The sequence below is a fragment of the Branchiostoma belcheri genome, unplaced genomic scaffold (genome assembly GCF_001625305.1).
Source record: "Branchiostoma belcheri isolate BF01 breed outbred unplaced genomic scaffold, Haploidv18h27 scaffold132, whole genome shotgun sequence".
Taxonomy (NCBI): Eukaryota; Metazoa; Chordata; class Leptocardii; order Amphioxiformes; family Branchiostomatidae; genus Branchiostoma; species Branchiostoma belcheri.
This window is the reverse complement of record NW_017802736.1, coordinates 243,578-260,767: the sequence shown is the minus strand read 5'-3', so window position 1 is coordinate 260,767 and position 17,190 is coordinate 243,578. Positions and strand designations below refer to the sequence as shown.

The window sequence follows — 17,190 nt, the reverse complement described above, 5'->3', positions numbered from 1 at the left end:
TTGGTCATAAAGGTCCCAGATCAAATAATACACAACTAGCACGCCCTAAGGTGGCTTTCTCCTCATTGGTCATGATTTTTAAAGAGTACCTCGAAAAGCCCATCCCTATGATGAAACATCTGTTTTATTTGCTCAATCTTGTAAAACAGATGTTTATAGGACTGGCTTTAAGATGTAGATCCCCGCTGCTGCCATGAATGTCCATAGCCTGGGTGCCATCCCCAGTAGTATATTCGCCAGCTCTATAACTGGGTCTGGACTTGATCACATATGTAGCGTCTGGAGTCTAAGCCCTTTTTTGGGTGTGTACATATTAGGTAAGGGCCATTCGGACGTCCGAACGGCGACCTTAGCGTCCGTTCGAACGTCCGAACGGCTAATAAGATAGATAGTTAGTCTTATCTTATTATCATCTACATGTCCGACGCCGAACGCTAAAGCGCGCTTGATATAGCCGTAGTCCAGCCGTAGTCAGTGTACTTTCCGCGATCGATCATCAACATGGCTGGCGCACAAGCCGCTGAGCTCTCGGAGCTTGATGTTGACCTCGCAAAAATAGAACGCACCGAGAAAAGGAACACTCGCGCGAACATCTGTGTTTACAAAACAACAAACATCACTTGAATAATATAGGCGCGCCATTGGCCGTCGCCTCTGAGGGTCAGCCAATCAAATGAAGACCCGCTGCTCGGACTAGCTCATTACCTGACGTCATCACCAGACGTTTCATATGTGATCAAGTCCAGACCCAGTTATAGAGCTGGCGAATATACTACTGGGGATGGCACCCAGGCTAGAATGTCCACTCGAGAGGAATAAAAAGCACTTTCACACCCTCTTAAGGTATTTGACATAATTGTAAATATTTCAACTGCCTTGTACCTCTGTGTGGAAAGAAGAACTAGTGGTGCCAGCACCAAAGACGACAAAGCCAAAGGGTCCAGAGGAATTTAGACGTATCTCCCTGACCAGCAGCTTGGGCAAGGTACTAGAGATGATTCTCCGTGATCTGCTGCTACAGGACACAAACGATCTAATCCATAACTCACAACACGGGTTTAGACGGGCACGGTCAACGGTATCGGCGCTTATCCACACGACACAGTCCTGGTATGACGCGGTCAACAGTGTTCCTAAAATGGATGTGCATGTCGCGTTCATCGACTTCACCCGCGCCTTTGATACTATTGATCACGGCAGTCTTCTCCGAAGCCTGTCGCACATGGGGATCAGACATGATCTCTGGCGGTGTTTGTGTAGCTACTTGAGTGGCCGCGTCCAGCGAGTGAAATGGGGGACGAGCATTTCTGAGGCGCGACCGGTGCTCGCAGGTACACCCCAAGGGGGGATTCTCTCTCCGACTCTTTTCATTATCGCCATGAACAGTTTAGATCAAGGAATTCCACCGAGCATCACACCAGTTAAATATGCTGACGATCTAACGAACTCAGAGTTTTTGATGGCCTCCTTGCCGGGTCTAATGCAGGTGGCATTGGACAAAGTTGACGCCTGGGCAAACTCTTTCTGCATGAGTGCCAATGCTAAAAAGACCAAAGATATGGTCATCAGTTGTCGCCGCAGCCCTGTAGTACCACCTCCACTTACCTTGAATGGTGAATCCGTTGAGAGAGTGACTTCCTTCAAGCTCCTTGGAATTGTGGTCAGCAACGACCTTAAGTGGGGACCTCATGTGGAATACATGCTAGCAAAGGTCCAGCCGCGCATACACTACCTGCGCGTAGCTAGGCGTGCTGCCCTACCCACGGAAGTACTACTGCAAATCTACAAGTCCTTTATCCGACCTGTGTTGGAGTATGGGTCCCCCGTCTGGGCCGGTCTTCCGCGTTGTCTGTCAGACGAGGTGGAAAGAGTTCAGAAGCTGTGCCTCAGGATTTGCGGAGTTCCCCGTGGATACTTGCCCACTCTCGAGTGCAGGAGGAGGGAGGCATCACTGAGAGAGCTAAAACGGATTCTACAAGACCCCACCAACCCCTGCAATGACTTTATCCCACCAAGAGAGAACACTGTATATAATCTTAGGAAGAACAGCAATCAGTTTAAGCTCCCATTAAGCCGATCGGACAGACACAAAAACTCCTTCATTGTGAGAGCCGTAAAAGACTTGTGATGTGTATTAGACATGTATATATATATATTGTATTTTAAAGTGAAATTGTACTATTTTAACCTACGTGTTCTTGATGTTGATTTTTAAATGATGATGATGTTTTTAATCTATTGTGATGATGTTTGTAAAATATCAATGCAATTCAGACGTGCCCGAAGTACTCGGCACGTCTGCAATGTTGATATTTAATAAAGATTTGATTTGATTTGATTTGATACTTTCATGTTTAGGTTGTTCCCGCTTTAACCTTTGCTCCCCATCCAACAAGTGAATATAAGCTCCATGTGCAAATCAAATTCACTATATTTTCATATTAAGGTCCTACTACTCTAATCTGTTTAGCGTTCCCCTCTCTATGCCTGGCTAAGTTAGCTCCATGCCCATTGGTGACAAGCTCCTTGTTATTAGAACATTCGTGTGATGTTAGTTGAAGACACAGTATTAATGTGAATTTGGCAAGAGTTCTTGAAGAGAGCTCTGTCAGAGATGTAACATTTTGCATAGTACTTACCGCAATAGCGTGTTTGTTGTTTGTATATTGTAATGTATATGAATTGTACATAACAAAGTTTAGTTCAAGACCTTTGAATTGTACACATCCCCCTCCTTTTTCCTTCCGTAGTTATCAACTTATAGTTTTATCCAATGGATAGAATACTGGTATTAATGGAAACACAGCATTATTTGTGATTGTGGCAATGATACTTCAGGGTGAAATTCTGAAAAGGCTGAATACATGTTAAAAGACCGTGCATATATGCCGTTTCTGTTTTATATAAATTGTACATAACTACATTGTAGTTAAAGATGTATTTAATTGAAATGTATATATATAATTGGAATGTAGATATTTTCTTCATTGCGTTGTGTGTGTTTTGCACAGAAATGAAATACATATTTTTGTAACTACATGTGCGTGTTTTGAAATGATTTTATGACTTTTTCTTGTAAACAGTTGTATGACATATATTTAAAACAAAAATTTGAACCCCGAACGGGCCAAGACGAACTGTTAAAAACTTTTGAACATGAAAACAGCTTAAAAAATGTGTACTTATTTCCTTTCATATGTACTAAGAATGTTAAATTACAGTATTTTCAGTATATGATAATACATAGATTTTTGCCGACAAATTGCTATTTAAAGAAAATTAGAGTTACAGACTCGGACAAATGTCTATTTTGTGATAGTATACAAAATCTAAGCCACTTGTTTGTGGATTGTTGTTATGTTACTAAATTTTGGAATGACTTTCGTTTCTGGTGGTTCGACACTTTTTCTGAACATATTGCACTTGAGCTGTGTACCTAAACAAATTTTAGGTACAGGTACAGGTACAGGTACACAGGTTTAGGTACAGGTCCGGACCTGAACCTGTACCTGAACAATTCGACCAATTTATATGCTCTTCTGAACTCATTCAATAACAAAAAAAAACATTAATAAACTTGATAGTTAAGGTTTATTCTTTGCTTATGGCGAATGCTCAGATAAAATATAGGCAAAACTAAGATGTTTTTGTTTTCATGAACACACTGTCCTTACACAGATACCCATTGTGGACCAGCTATTTACACATTTGAGGTCACAAATAGGCATAAAATTGGTGTGAAATTGTTTAGGTACAGTACCGGTACTGAGGGATTAGGTATTTTGGACCTGTACCTAATCAATTTTTCCGGTACAGTATCGGTACTGCGTACCGGTACACAGCTCTATATTGCACTAACCAAAACCGATATATAGTATGCTCCACCTCTACGGAGGATGAATGATGATGATGATGATGATGATGATGATGTATGGTAAAATTGAAAAGCTGAAAAAATATAGACACTTGAATCAATATTTATTATATGTAAAATATGCCATCTTTAAGAGTGCATCATCGAATAACAAACCTTATTTCTGTAATGCATTATTTTCATGATATTCGAGACAAATATTCTTCGTAAAATGTCACACCTGAAGTATGTATTCTGTGTACTATTATATTTGTATTAGGGGGGTTGCCACACGGTTTTTTCGTTGTATGTACATTTCTTTAAAAAAAGAATTAAAAAAAATGATTTTATGGACGGACAGGAGTGGGACTTTTGAACAATCTACTTGTTTTAAATCATTCATTTGCCATTCTGATTATCACAGAAACACATGATTATAACAAAATAAACAAGACAATCCAGTGCGGAAACACACGTCAGAGACAGACAAGCCAACAAAACAATAGAAGTTCCTTGAAACCTGTAATTTCTTTAAATCTTCACCATTAGATTTATTAAATATTGCTTATTGTATAAATGAACATAAGTCAGCTCAAACCGCCCCGAGGCTAAACCTCGCCCTTTCCCTGTCCTGTAGCTCGTAAGTAAACGGTTTGGGCGGTTTCGCCATGTTTACACAAGTTCTGTTCTCTCGGGCAGAGTCTCTCAGGAGGAACCCGCGAACAGAAACTCCCTCCGGCTCCCAGACTCGGAACTTCTCGTCTTTTATTTCCGTGTTGGAGGCGTCGGCAGATTTCAGACAAATTGTCAAGATCATGACTTCAGCTTTGTGATGGATATTTTCAATAAACATTACTTTGCAAGCAATACAGTGGTGGTGGTGGTAGGCAGAACTTTACTCTCGTTCCCGGGATGACGTGGACCATATCCTGGGTACGAGATCACAGCACGAATGACCTCTAACCTCCCAACGGTGCGACCAGGAAGTTAGGTTGAAAGAGAAAGTTGTTACCTGAACACGTATCCAGGTAAGGCCTATATTTATGGCTCCAACTCATCTATATCTGCTAGTGGTAAATCTACGTTTTCCTAGATCCAGGCAATAGGTCTATTTTACAGCTGTTTTCACAAATTAAGTACATTTTGATAGTCCATGTGGCCTGTTGTAGTACGTTATAAGAACCAGGTGTGTTAAACAGGTAACTTCAGGTGTGCATGTATCATGGCCAGGTGTTCTGGTCACTTCTCCGGGATTCTGACGGTTTATAGAACGAAACTTTAGTGGATAACGTTCCACCTCACATAAGGGCGAGAGTACCAACTTAACGCTGGTGAGAATCGAGTCGAACAACAGTTAAATATGTAGCGGTACTGTTTGATATCGGCCTTCGGTAACTTTGTAAGTAACTCATGTTAGTAGCGTGAGTACGTTTAAAATGTTTATGAAGTTCTTCAAAACTATAGACTGACTGTAGATTATTTGTGTGTTTTTGACGATTCTTTCGGTTGTCATTCGGCTTCAAATGTGCAGAAAAAATAACGCTCAGTAACTTTATTGTTGTTGTCGTCACCTGTCCCAAAATGGCGGACACCAATCTCACGATTTTTGCACAAGGCAGAGATGCGCACTGCATAAGTAAGTAGGTCACATGTACTGGGGTCGAGTTGAGGTCATATGTACTCATTCCTCGCGGTGGGGAGGGGAGGGTTGCACTCCTCCGGCGTCTTTCCACTCCTGTGCGGATCATGACTGCGTGAGGGGAGCCTCGTGAGGGTCTTGGGTCTAATTCTGTATGTCGGTATTAGTAAGAAACTCAAACAGCACTTTTGTTATAATTTTCGTTGATAAAGCTCAAAATCATTAAAGGTGCACAGCTGTGTATTTCACTTCAGGGCCTTGTACCCAAGCATAATGGTTTGGGAGACGCACAGCAGAATCACAAATTTATACGGGTGTCCTAATTCCGACCTACTATTAAATAAACACAGGTCGATCTACACACAAACTATGATTGAAACAATCTTCTTCAATCTTCCTCGAGCCTCTCTATTCGATGAGGTGTAGCTGTGAATTTTTGTCTCCAGTACAGTCTATCACTGTCATTGTGGACAGAAGTTCCGATCCTTGCAGACTAGAGATTCTTTCAGACTCAATGAGTTGTGCTTGGACAACCAATTCTCCTTTTTTGTATCTGGAGACCAAAGTAGGAGTCGTCCCACTGTTCTCTACCACGAGTCACATGATCCGCAAGGGCAAGATAGCATCTTTTCACTACCGTGGTGTAACTGTTTGTGAAGTGCTTACACCAGGTATGTTATAGGCTACCCGCAACATCTTATAGTAGGTATTATTGAATCTTGTAGTGTTCATGACCCACGAATCGGATCCGTACAAAAGAAAAGCTTCAATGCATGCCTGAAATACTTTTGTCTTGGTTTGTTTTCTAATGGGGGATTTCCATACATACCACGCCTGGGCATTACAATCTACAACTATTTTTCTGTCCTAAACAAGTACACCGTACAGGTAATATTTGCGCGGCTCTCAGGTCTGGGGACCAGGTAAGGCACCGTACAGGTAATATCTGCGTGGCTCTCAGGTCTGGGGACCAGGTAAGGCACCGTACAGGTAATATCTGCGCGGCTCTTAGGTCTGGGGACCAGGTAAGGCACCGTACAGGTAATATCTGCGCGGCTCTTAGGTCTGGGGACCAGGTAACTAAGGTACCGTACAGGTATTATATGCGCGACTCTTAGGTCTGGGGACCAGGTAAGGCACCGTACAGGTAATATCTGCGCGGCTCTCAGGTCTGGGGACCAGGTAAGGCACCGTACAGGTATTATATGCGCGGCTCTTAGGTCTGGGGACCAGGTAAGGCACCGTACAGGTAATATCTGCGCGGCTCTCAGGTCTGGGGACCAGGTAAGGCACCGTACAGGTAATATATGCGTGGCTCTTAGGTCTGGGGACCAGATAAGGCACCGTACAGGTAATATCTGCGCGGCTCTCAGGCCTGGGGACCAGGTAAGGCACTGTACAGGTAAGAATTGCACATTTCTTAGCCCTGGGGAACAGGTAAGGCACTGTACAGGTAAGAATTGCACATTTCTTAGCCCTGGGGAACAGTAAGGCACTACTGTATAGGTGACATTTGCAGTGTCCTTTATCTATGGACAAATTAAGAAACCATACAAGTAAGGTTTGTATGGCTCACAGCTCTTGAGCTCTTCAGACCTGATAAGAAGACCATACGCATTTCTCTCTTTTTTCAACGTATTTTCCAGAAAGGAGAGAAAGATCACACAGCAGGAAATGGAGCTGTCTATGCATCACATCCTGGAATTCTTGGAAGTGCCAGCCTTTTTTTCTCAACAAGAATGCTGAACCGTTACTTATGTTATATTAATTCTGACAGGTTCTTTCTCCAAAAAGTAGACTAACTAGAAGTAGATTATAGTGATGAACTGTACAACAATTCTGTTTGTTTGTTTGTTTGTTTTCTATTTGTCCTAGTTGCATGTAGAACAATATTTATAGAACTGTTTAAAGCATAACATGGTATTATAGTAACTAGATTCAGTACCTGTAGTACCTGTAGACATTGATTGCCTGTATATTGATGATGCATTGTATATTATTTTTAGCACAATTCAATTATTATTAAAGCTGAAATACATCTTTTCACTATTGTTTCAATAGACTTTTATTTTCAGTGTAGTTCAAGTCAGTATACAATACACAAACTGCAAATGAACAGCATTAAATCATGTATCATGCATGCCGTTAACAACCCTAGTATTTGATAGGAGTGACTGTGTAAAGACTAAAAGGACTTTATAATGGAAAGTTTTTGCAATTCTGAGGTAATGTAGGAATTAGTGATTGAGATGAAGAAACCTTCAGAAAATGACAGATTTAAAGCCCCTTTCAATGGTTGCACTCAATCTTTCTTGGGGAACGTAAACCTGTGGGTTTTTTTTTACTTCAGAGAAATCTATGCTTTAATGAAGCCAATGTCAACCAATTACGGCATCAGACTGGGATTCCATACAGTAACTTTATAAGCTTCTATGAATATACCAGCTGAATTTGAAAGAAATTTAAACTTTTATTTTGAAAAGTTGTGAGAGATTTCATGAAGACATTTCAATTGTAAATAACTCAATGACTAATTACGACATCAGCACGGGAACTGATACAGTAACTTTGTAAGCTTTCATGAAAATACCAGCCGAATTTGAAAGAAATCCAATCAGTTTTAGGCGAGATACAGACACTGACACGTTTTCAGCGCGCGCGAAGCGAGGCCGCCTCCGCTTCGCTGTGTTTCGCATACACAAATTTAGGTCGATTCTTAACGCGACATGTGAACTTGCGTTTTCCTTTCTAGACCGAGAAGGAATTGATATTTTTGGATGAAACTTGGACACCAGCATCCTGACATACTTATGTATGTCTGCTGTGAACAGATTTGCTCTGTCTTTAATTTTCGTAAAGCTACAGGCAATTCATCTTTCTTCATTTTTCGGCCATGCCCAAATGTCCCCTTTGATGTGGTATATTGCAATGATAAGGTATTAGGGAATAACAGTTGTAAAATCGACACAATCTTTCAGTGATATCACCACACCCTTTTTCAGCGGTTGCACTCATTCGTTTGGAGGAAAGTTAACTTTTATTTGGTTTTTATATAAATGCTCACAACTTTTCTTTTATTTCTAGGACTCAACAAGATTCTACATTTCTGTGATTGGCCTGACTCCCACATTGAGCAAATAAGGCATCGCAATACTAAGATACATGTAGAGTTAGGGATCTACATTATGAAATAGACATAATCTTCTATATATTCTGTTGAGGACCTTTCAGTGGTATCGCCACTTCCTTTTTCATTGATTGCACCTATTGGTTTGGGAGGAATGTAAACTTTTATTTTGAAAAGTTGTGAGAGATCTATGCTTTCATGAAGAAATTTCAATTGAACATAACTCGATGACTAATTATGACATCAGCATGGGAACTCGTACAGTAGCTCTGTAAGCTGTCATGAACATACCAGCCGAATTTGAAAGAAATCCGTCCAGTTTTAAACGAGTAATGGAAACCGACACGTTTTCAGCTCGCGCAAAGCGAGGTCGCCTTCAAACGGCTGTGTTTCGCATAGACAATTCTAGGTCGATTTTGACCGCATCACGCAAAATTGCGTTTTCCTCTCTGGACCGAGAAGGAAATAATATTTTTGGATGAAACTTGGACAACAGTATCCTGACATACGTATCTATCTCTGCTGTGAACAGATTTGCTCTGTCTTGAATTTTCGTAAAGCTACAGGTAATTCATCTTTCTTTATTTTCGGCCATGCCCCCAAAATTCCCCTTCAATGTGCGGTATTGCAATGATATGGTAGAGATAGGGATTTACATTATGAAATTGACATAATCTTTTATATACGCCTATTGAGGACCTTTCAGTGGTATCACCACGTCCTTTTTCAGCGGTTGCTCTCATTCGTTTCGGAGGAACGTGAACTTTTCTTTTGAAAAGTTGTGAGAGATCTATGATTTCATTAAGACATTTCAATTGTAAATAACTCAATGACTAATTACGACATCAGTATGGAAACTCATACAGGAACTTTGTGAGTTTTTATGAACATACCTGCCAAATTTGAAAGAAATTCAATCAGTTTCAGGCAAGATACAGAAACTGACGCGCTTTCAGCTCGCGCAAAGCGAGGTCGCCTTCAAACGGCTGTGTTTCGCATAGACAATTTAGGTCGATTTTGACGGCATCACGCAAAATTGCGTTTTCCTTTCTAGACCGAGAACAAAATGATATTTTTGGATGAAATTTGGACATTAGTATCCTACAATACTGGTCTATCTCTGCTGTAAACAGATTTGCTCTGTCTTGAACTCTCGTAAAGCTACAAGCAATTCATTTGTCCTCATTTTTCGGCCATGCCCCAAAGTCCCACTGGAATGTACGATATTGTAATAATAAAGTAGAGTTAGGGATTTGCATTATAAAATAAACACAATCTTCTACGTCTGATAAGGACCTTTCAGTGATATCACCACATCGTTTTTCAATGGTTGCACTACTTCATTTCGGAGGAAAGTAAACTTTTATTTTGAAAAGTTGTGAGCGATCTATGCTTTCATTAAGACATTTCAATTGTAAATAACTCAATGACTAATTACGACATCAGTATGGAAACTCATACAGGAACTTTGTGAGTTTTTATGAACATACCTGCCGAATTTGAAAGAAATTCAATCAGTTTCAGGCAAGATACAGAAACTGACGCGTTTTCAGCTCGCGCAAAGCGAGCTCGCCTTCAAACGGCTGTGTTTCGCATAGACAATTTAGGTCGATTTTGACGGCATCACGCAAAATTGCGTTTTCCTTTCTAGACCGAGAACAAAATGATATTTTTGGATGAAATTTGGACATTAGTATCCTACAATACTGGTCTATCTCTGCTGTAAACAGATTTGCTCTGTCTTGAACTCTCGTAAAGCTACAAGCAATTCATTTGTCCTCATTTTTCGGCCATGCCCCAAAGTCCCACTGGAATGTACGATATTGTAATAATAAAGTAGAGTTAGGGATTTGCATTATAAAATAAACACAATCTTCTACGTCTGATAAGGACCTTTCAGTGATATCACCACATCGTTTTTCAATGGTTGCACTACTTCATTTCGGAGGAAAGTAAACTTTTATTTTGAAAAGTTGTGAGCGATCTATGCTTTCATTAAGACATTTCAATTGTAAATAACTCAATGACTAATTACGACATCAGTATGGAAACTCATACAGGAACTTTGTGAGTTTTTATGAACATACCTGCCGAATTTGAAAGAAATTCAATCAGTTTCAGGCAAGATACAGAAACTGACGCGTTTTCAGCTCGCGCAAAGCGAGCTCGCCTTCAAACGGCTGTGTTTCGCATAGACAATTTAGGTCGATTTTGACGGCATCACGCAAAATTGCGTTTTCCTTTCTAGACCGAGAACAAAATGATATTTTTGGATGAAATTTGGACATTAGTATCCTACAATACTGGTCTATCTCTGCTGTAAACAGATTTGCTCTGTCTTGAACTCTCGTAAAGCTACAAGCAATTCATTTGTCCTCATTTTTCGGCCATGCCCCAAAGTCCCACTGGAATGTACGATATTGTAATAATAAAGTAGAGTTAGGGATTTGCATTATAAAATAAACACAATCTTCTACGTCTGATAAGGACCTTTCAGTGATATCACCACATCGTTTTTCAATGGTTGCACTACTTCATTTCGGAGGAAAGTAAACTTTTATTTTGAAAAGTTGTGAGCGATCTATGCTTTCATTAAGACATTTCAATTGTAAATAACTCAATGACTAATTACGACATCAGTATGGAAACTCATACAGGAACTTTGTGAGTTTTTATGAACATACCTGCCGAATTTGAAAGAAATTCAATCAGTTTCAGGCAAGATACAGAAACTGACGCGTTTTCAGCTCGCGCAAAGCGAGCTCGCCTTCAAACGGCTGTGTTTCGCATAGACAATTTAGGTCGATTTTGACGGCATCACGCAAAATTGCGTTTTCCTTTCTAGACCGAGAACAAAATGATATTTTTGGATGAAATTTGGACATTAGTATCCTACAATACTGGTCTATCTCTGCTGTAAACAGATTTGCTCTGTCTTGAACTCTCGTAAAGCTACAAGCAATTCATTTGTCCTCATTTTTCGGCCATGCCCCAAAGTCCCACTGGAATGTACGATATTGTAATAATAAAGTAGAGTTAGGGATTTGCATTATAAAATAAACACAATCTTCTACGTCTGATAAGGACCTTTCAGTGATATCACCACATCGTTTTTCAATGGTTGCACTACTTCATTTCGGAGGAAAGTAAACTTTTATTTTGAAAAGTTGTGAGCGATCTATGCTTTCATTAAGACATTTCAATTGTAAATAACTCAATGACTAATTACGACATCAGTATGGAAACTCATACAGGAACTTTGTGAGTTTTTATGAACATACCTGCCGAATTTGAAAGAAATTCAATCAGTTTCAGGCAAGATACAGAAACTGACGCGTTTTCAGCTCGCGCAAAGCGAGCTCGCCTTCAAACGGCTGTGTTTCGCATAGACAATTTAGGTCGATTTTGACGGCATCACGCAAAATTGCGTTTTCCTTTCTAGACCGAGAACAAAATGATATTTTTGGATGAAATTTGGACATTAGTATCCTACAATACTGGTCTATCTCTGCTGTAAACAGATTTGCTCTGTCTTGAACTCTCGTAAAGCTACAAGCAATTCATTTGTCCTCATTTTTCGGCCATGCCCCAAAGTCCCACTGGAATGTACGATATTGTAATAATAAAGTAGAGTTAGGGATTTGCATTATAAAATAAACACAATCTTCTACGTCTGATAAGGACCTTTCAGTGATATCACCACATCGTTTTTCAATGGTTGCACTACTTCATTTCGGAGGAAAGTAAACTTTTATTTTGAAAAGTTGTGAGCGATCTATGCTTTCATTAAGACATTTCAATTGTAAATAACTCAATGACTAATTACGACATCAGTATGGAAACTCATACAGGAACTTTGTGAGTTTTTATGAACATACCTGCCGAATTTGAAAGAAATTCAATCAGTTTCAGGCAAGATACAGAAACTGACGCGTTTTCAGCTCGCGCAAAGCGAGCTCGCCTTCAAACGGCTGTGTTTCGCATAGACAATTTAGGTCGATTTTGACGGCATCACGCAAAATTGCGTTTTCCTTTCTAGACCGAGAACAAAATGATATTTTTGGATGAAATTTGGACATTAGTATCCTACAATACTGGTCTATCTCTGCTGTAAACAGATTTGCTCTGTCTTGAACTCTCGTAAAGCTACAAGCAATTCATTTGTATCACATCCCTATGTTCCGAAAAACATCCCGATATTTTTCAAAATATCCCGACATTTTTTGCAAAACATGTCGAGATTTTTTCAAAACATCTCGAAATTTCACCATAATATACATGCTAGGTATAGCCTTCGGGTATGTGTTGGAGTCCTCCCGCCCGGGGTCATTGTGATCCTTACTGTATCTGTATCTGTATAGCCGGTATAACCGCCTTTCGGCGTAACACACCAGCTTCACAGGCACGCGGCGCGGCGGCAGCTGGCTATATTACACCGATCGACTTGTTACACCTAACCCTTGAACTTCTAGCTCTAGACATTGTTTAAAGCTATCTATTGACAATGCCCCTACTGTACTTGGTGACAGTGAGTTCCACTCTGCGATAGTTCTAGGAAAGAATGAATTCTTGAACACCTCAATCCTTGGTTGATAACTCTGGTACTTGAACGCGTGGCTATTTCTTGTTCTCTTCTGGGCTGGTATTAGGTACTTAGTAGTTGGGACATCCACCAGTTTATTAGTCATTTTGTACATCATGCATAGTCTAGACATCTTTCTTCTGTCTTCCAGTGAGGTCCACTGTAGGTTTCTTTTCATTTCCGTGACACACCTGTGTCACCTGTACTGTATCTTAACTGGTCTGACCTTGTCCCTAGTGCCCAGAAACACACCTGTGTCACCTGTACTGTATCTTAACTGGTCTCACCTGGTCCCTAGTGCCCAGAAACACACCTGTGTCACCTGTACTGTATCTTAACTGGTCTGACCTTGTCCCTAGTGCCCAGAAACACACCTGTGTCACCTGTACTGTATCTTAACTGGTCTCAACTGGTCCCTAGTGCCAGAAACACACCTGTGTCACCTGTACGTTATCTTAACTGGTCTCACCTGGTCCCTAGTATTATTTTTTACCAAAAGAACTTCCTCTACCTGTTCTTGATGGTGACGTGAATCATGTGTTTGGACTTGAATGGCCTGATCTTTGAGACTATGCTACCCAGGATAACTGCTCCCACAGAAAGGGTAAGAGGCTACTAATTCTAGTTTTTTCCTGCAGTAGCTAATGTACATGTCGTACAGACACCAACATCATCATATTCATATTAACTGTTTCTCATTGCAGATATCAACGTCAACAATGAACATGGATCCTGGGTCAAATGTGAGTCAGAGACTGCTGCCATCGACGGTGATCAAAATGCTGAAAATAGGCCATTATGTCATAAACATCTATCTTTACAGAGACAAGTAAACTTGAGACATAATTTCTTGTGTATGGTGGTAAGCGTTGACAGTATAAGGTTTTTCCACTTTGTTTTTACACTTTGTATAAGAATCATATTTCTCCTAAGAATATAACATTACCTGTATATATCAAGTGCAAAAAACTCCAAGCCATCACACCCATTGCTCTGAAACATTGTAATGTTGAACCTTTGCCTAGAAGGTTACTGGTAGCACACTGGTTTGAGAAGCATGCAGCAGGGATCAGTAAAAATGCATGTATACAACAGTTACACTGACTTTTCTGCAAATAATCTTATGTCACAAAACATCAGAAATAGAATGGATAAAGTTGATAAAGGTGCTTGTATCTACAGCGTTATGATCTGTAATTCATTTCTTTCACAGTATTGTACTAGAGTTTGAACTCTGAAATTACAGTTCACACAATCATTATCATGAACACAATATCTACCAGGTGAGTTTCACGGTAGGCAAGCCTAGCAATTGTACAAAGTTTTGTTAAATCATTCACATCTTGATTTGTGCACTTTTTTCTGTATATACGTACATGTATACAAAAGTTCACAATGTGCTGAGTTATAGTCTACAATGGTAAATATGAGAACACTTCTCTTTACCTGTTCATGTGTTTATCTGAAAGCTAGTGACCTCAATATAAACACAATGGTAGTACATGTGTACATGTAAATTGGAAAAAGAACTGCAGCCTGTTTCCAATGAAGGGTTTAATCTTGGTCCAATGTAGTCATGACAGTTTCACCTGCAATGTAAAATAGTTCAAGTTGTTCAAATAGTTGTTATACCTGTATGCCATATCATTTCAAATCATACAGTCTGACTAATAACATTTTAAAAAGAACTTAAAATTAAAAAAAGGATCAAAGCTCACATCAACAGAGTCCTTATTTACACAGGCCATGGGCAATACATTGTCCAATTTTATACAGAATCAAATAATGTTCTAACACTAAGTATTGGTGGGCCTCTCGGAGTCACAGCTCCTACAAGTGCCAGTAAATTCCTACAAAAGCAAAAGTTAGACACGTAACTCACCTGTAAGGAGTCTCACCAGGTCCATTGTCAACAGTCATTGGAAATACACATAACTCACCTGTTAGGTGTCTCACCTGGTCCATTGTCAACCCAAGTGAAACGTTATACACGTAACTCACCTGTAAGGTGTCTCACCTGGTCCATTGTCAACCCAAGTGAAACGTTATACACGTAACTCACCTGTAAGGTATCTCACCTGGTCAATTGTCAACCCAAGTTGAATTGTAACCCTTGATCTTTCGCAATAAACAGACACTGGGAGAGATTTACCTTACTCAGAATTCATTAACTTGACATAGGCGTCATACATCATCTGCGCCGCCTTTCCTCTCCTCGGGCAGTCGAGATGTTTCTCATAGCTGGCCAGGATTGCTAGGTCACGGCGGAAAGCCTGTTCTTCCTTTTCTTCCGCATCCTGCAAAGCAAATCATATCAGAAATATGTTAGAGATAGACTTTCCCATCACAGGGTGTCCCAGTGTGCATTGCTCATTTGCATAGCATCCTGTTTACGTTACCGTAGTCCAGTGTAGGAAGTAGGAGTGGTGGGTGATCACATCTGGTGTCACTTAAGGACAGGGACCTTGTGTCTATGGAATCAGTCTGGCCCAAGCCGTGCAGTCGTCATTCTAGCAGCCTCTCCAATATACAACACCGGTGGCAGCGGTCACCACTCCTACTTCCTACACCATAGTAGTTTGTGACAATACGGGAGCCGTTGAAGTACATGTACAGTACCGATTGATAAATTCCGAAAAAAGCCAGCATGTGTGTGTATGTATATGTGTCGGCTTACGTCGCTATGTACATGTATATGTATAGGAGACATGCTTGGGACGGTCAAATATCGAGCGAATATGACGCACTCATTTCCCGCTCCGTGATAGGCGGTCGGCAATTTAATATCCAAACAATATTGTGTCTGTACTTTTCTGGTCCTGAAAGTGTTGGACAGGTATTACGTATTCTGAGAAAAATATTCCTTGGCCTCAAGGAAACACTGACTTAATTTTATGGATGACATCCGCGTGCGCATTTATTTTCGCCTGTTCTAAAAAAAAAGCTCTCAATGTCTGGCTCTCAATGTCTGCATAGTACATATGTACAGTGCCGATTGATAAATTCCGCAAAAATCCAGCATGTGTGTGTATGTATATGTGTTGGCTTGTCGTATATACGTCGCTATGTATATGTATTGCCGCAAATTCACAACACCAGCTGTGTATTCCTGTGGTTTACCTGAATTACTTATTCGCACGCGCGCACTAGTTTGTGGGTCTTCAGAGGATGTCATCCATAAAATGACGTTGATCTGGCCTGCCCTGCACCAGTTTTCCGTCCATTATCGGAACTTTGCGAGAACTTTTTTTAAACCCAATCCGTCCACCTTGACAGGCAAACGTAACAGAAGTCTTGGGTGAAAATATAAAAACCTCGAAAATGACGAATCGAAAATGACACCGACAAACACTCTCACTCTTTTTGTCTGAGGAATCAGTCACTGTCAGATGATGACCGTTTTGGGCCCTTCTCCCCCAACAGGACCCCCCAATGCAGACATAAAAGCAAAAACTGTGTTTATTTAACCAAACTCCCTCGGTTTTATCTATTTCATCAAGCAAACTGCGCAGGCGTGTCCTACGTAGACACAGCTGTCCTTGCAGGCCACAACCTCTGTGCGTCGCGCGGGTGCGTTCACCGAGTCCAGTCTCCGACGGTTTTTTTTTTCATTATCCCTCTCTTGGCTTCCCGGAGTACTTCAAAACTTATAATGCCCGTCAAAAAACAAAAGAAGAAGAAGAAGGCGAGAAAAGGTTGGTGTGTAGTCTGTTCTTCGGGTTGTAGCTATATGGTTGCACAACTAGCAGAATTAACGATTATTCGAATTTCTCGTGATTCCTATATTGTATATTAACTTATGCTCTGCAATCAACAGATTGAGTACAAACTCATTCAACTTATTAAATCATTCAAAACGATTATCAGTGTCTACAATGAGGTTTAATTTTTTGGCACCCTGTGTGCGTGCCACGTGGAAAAAGCATATTCTTACTTCCAGTTCAAATTGTTCATCTAACCACGACAAACGAACCGATTGAAACTATCCC

General features: G+C 40.4%; 1 protein-coding gene across 1 annotated transcript in view; it reads left to right on the top strand.

The window, feature by feature from the left end:
* Positions 1–4,824: 4,824 nt before the first annotated feature.
* LOC109464106 overlaps positions 4,825–17,190 on the top strand; it is a 57,363-nt gene continuing 44,997 nt past the window's right edge. The window contains exon 1 of the mRNA XM_019761040.1: positions 4,825–4,881. The gene's annotated coding sequence lies outside the window, so the exon portion shown is untranslated. The remainder of the gene's footprint in view (positions 4,882–17,190) is intronic.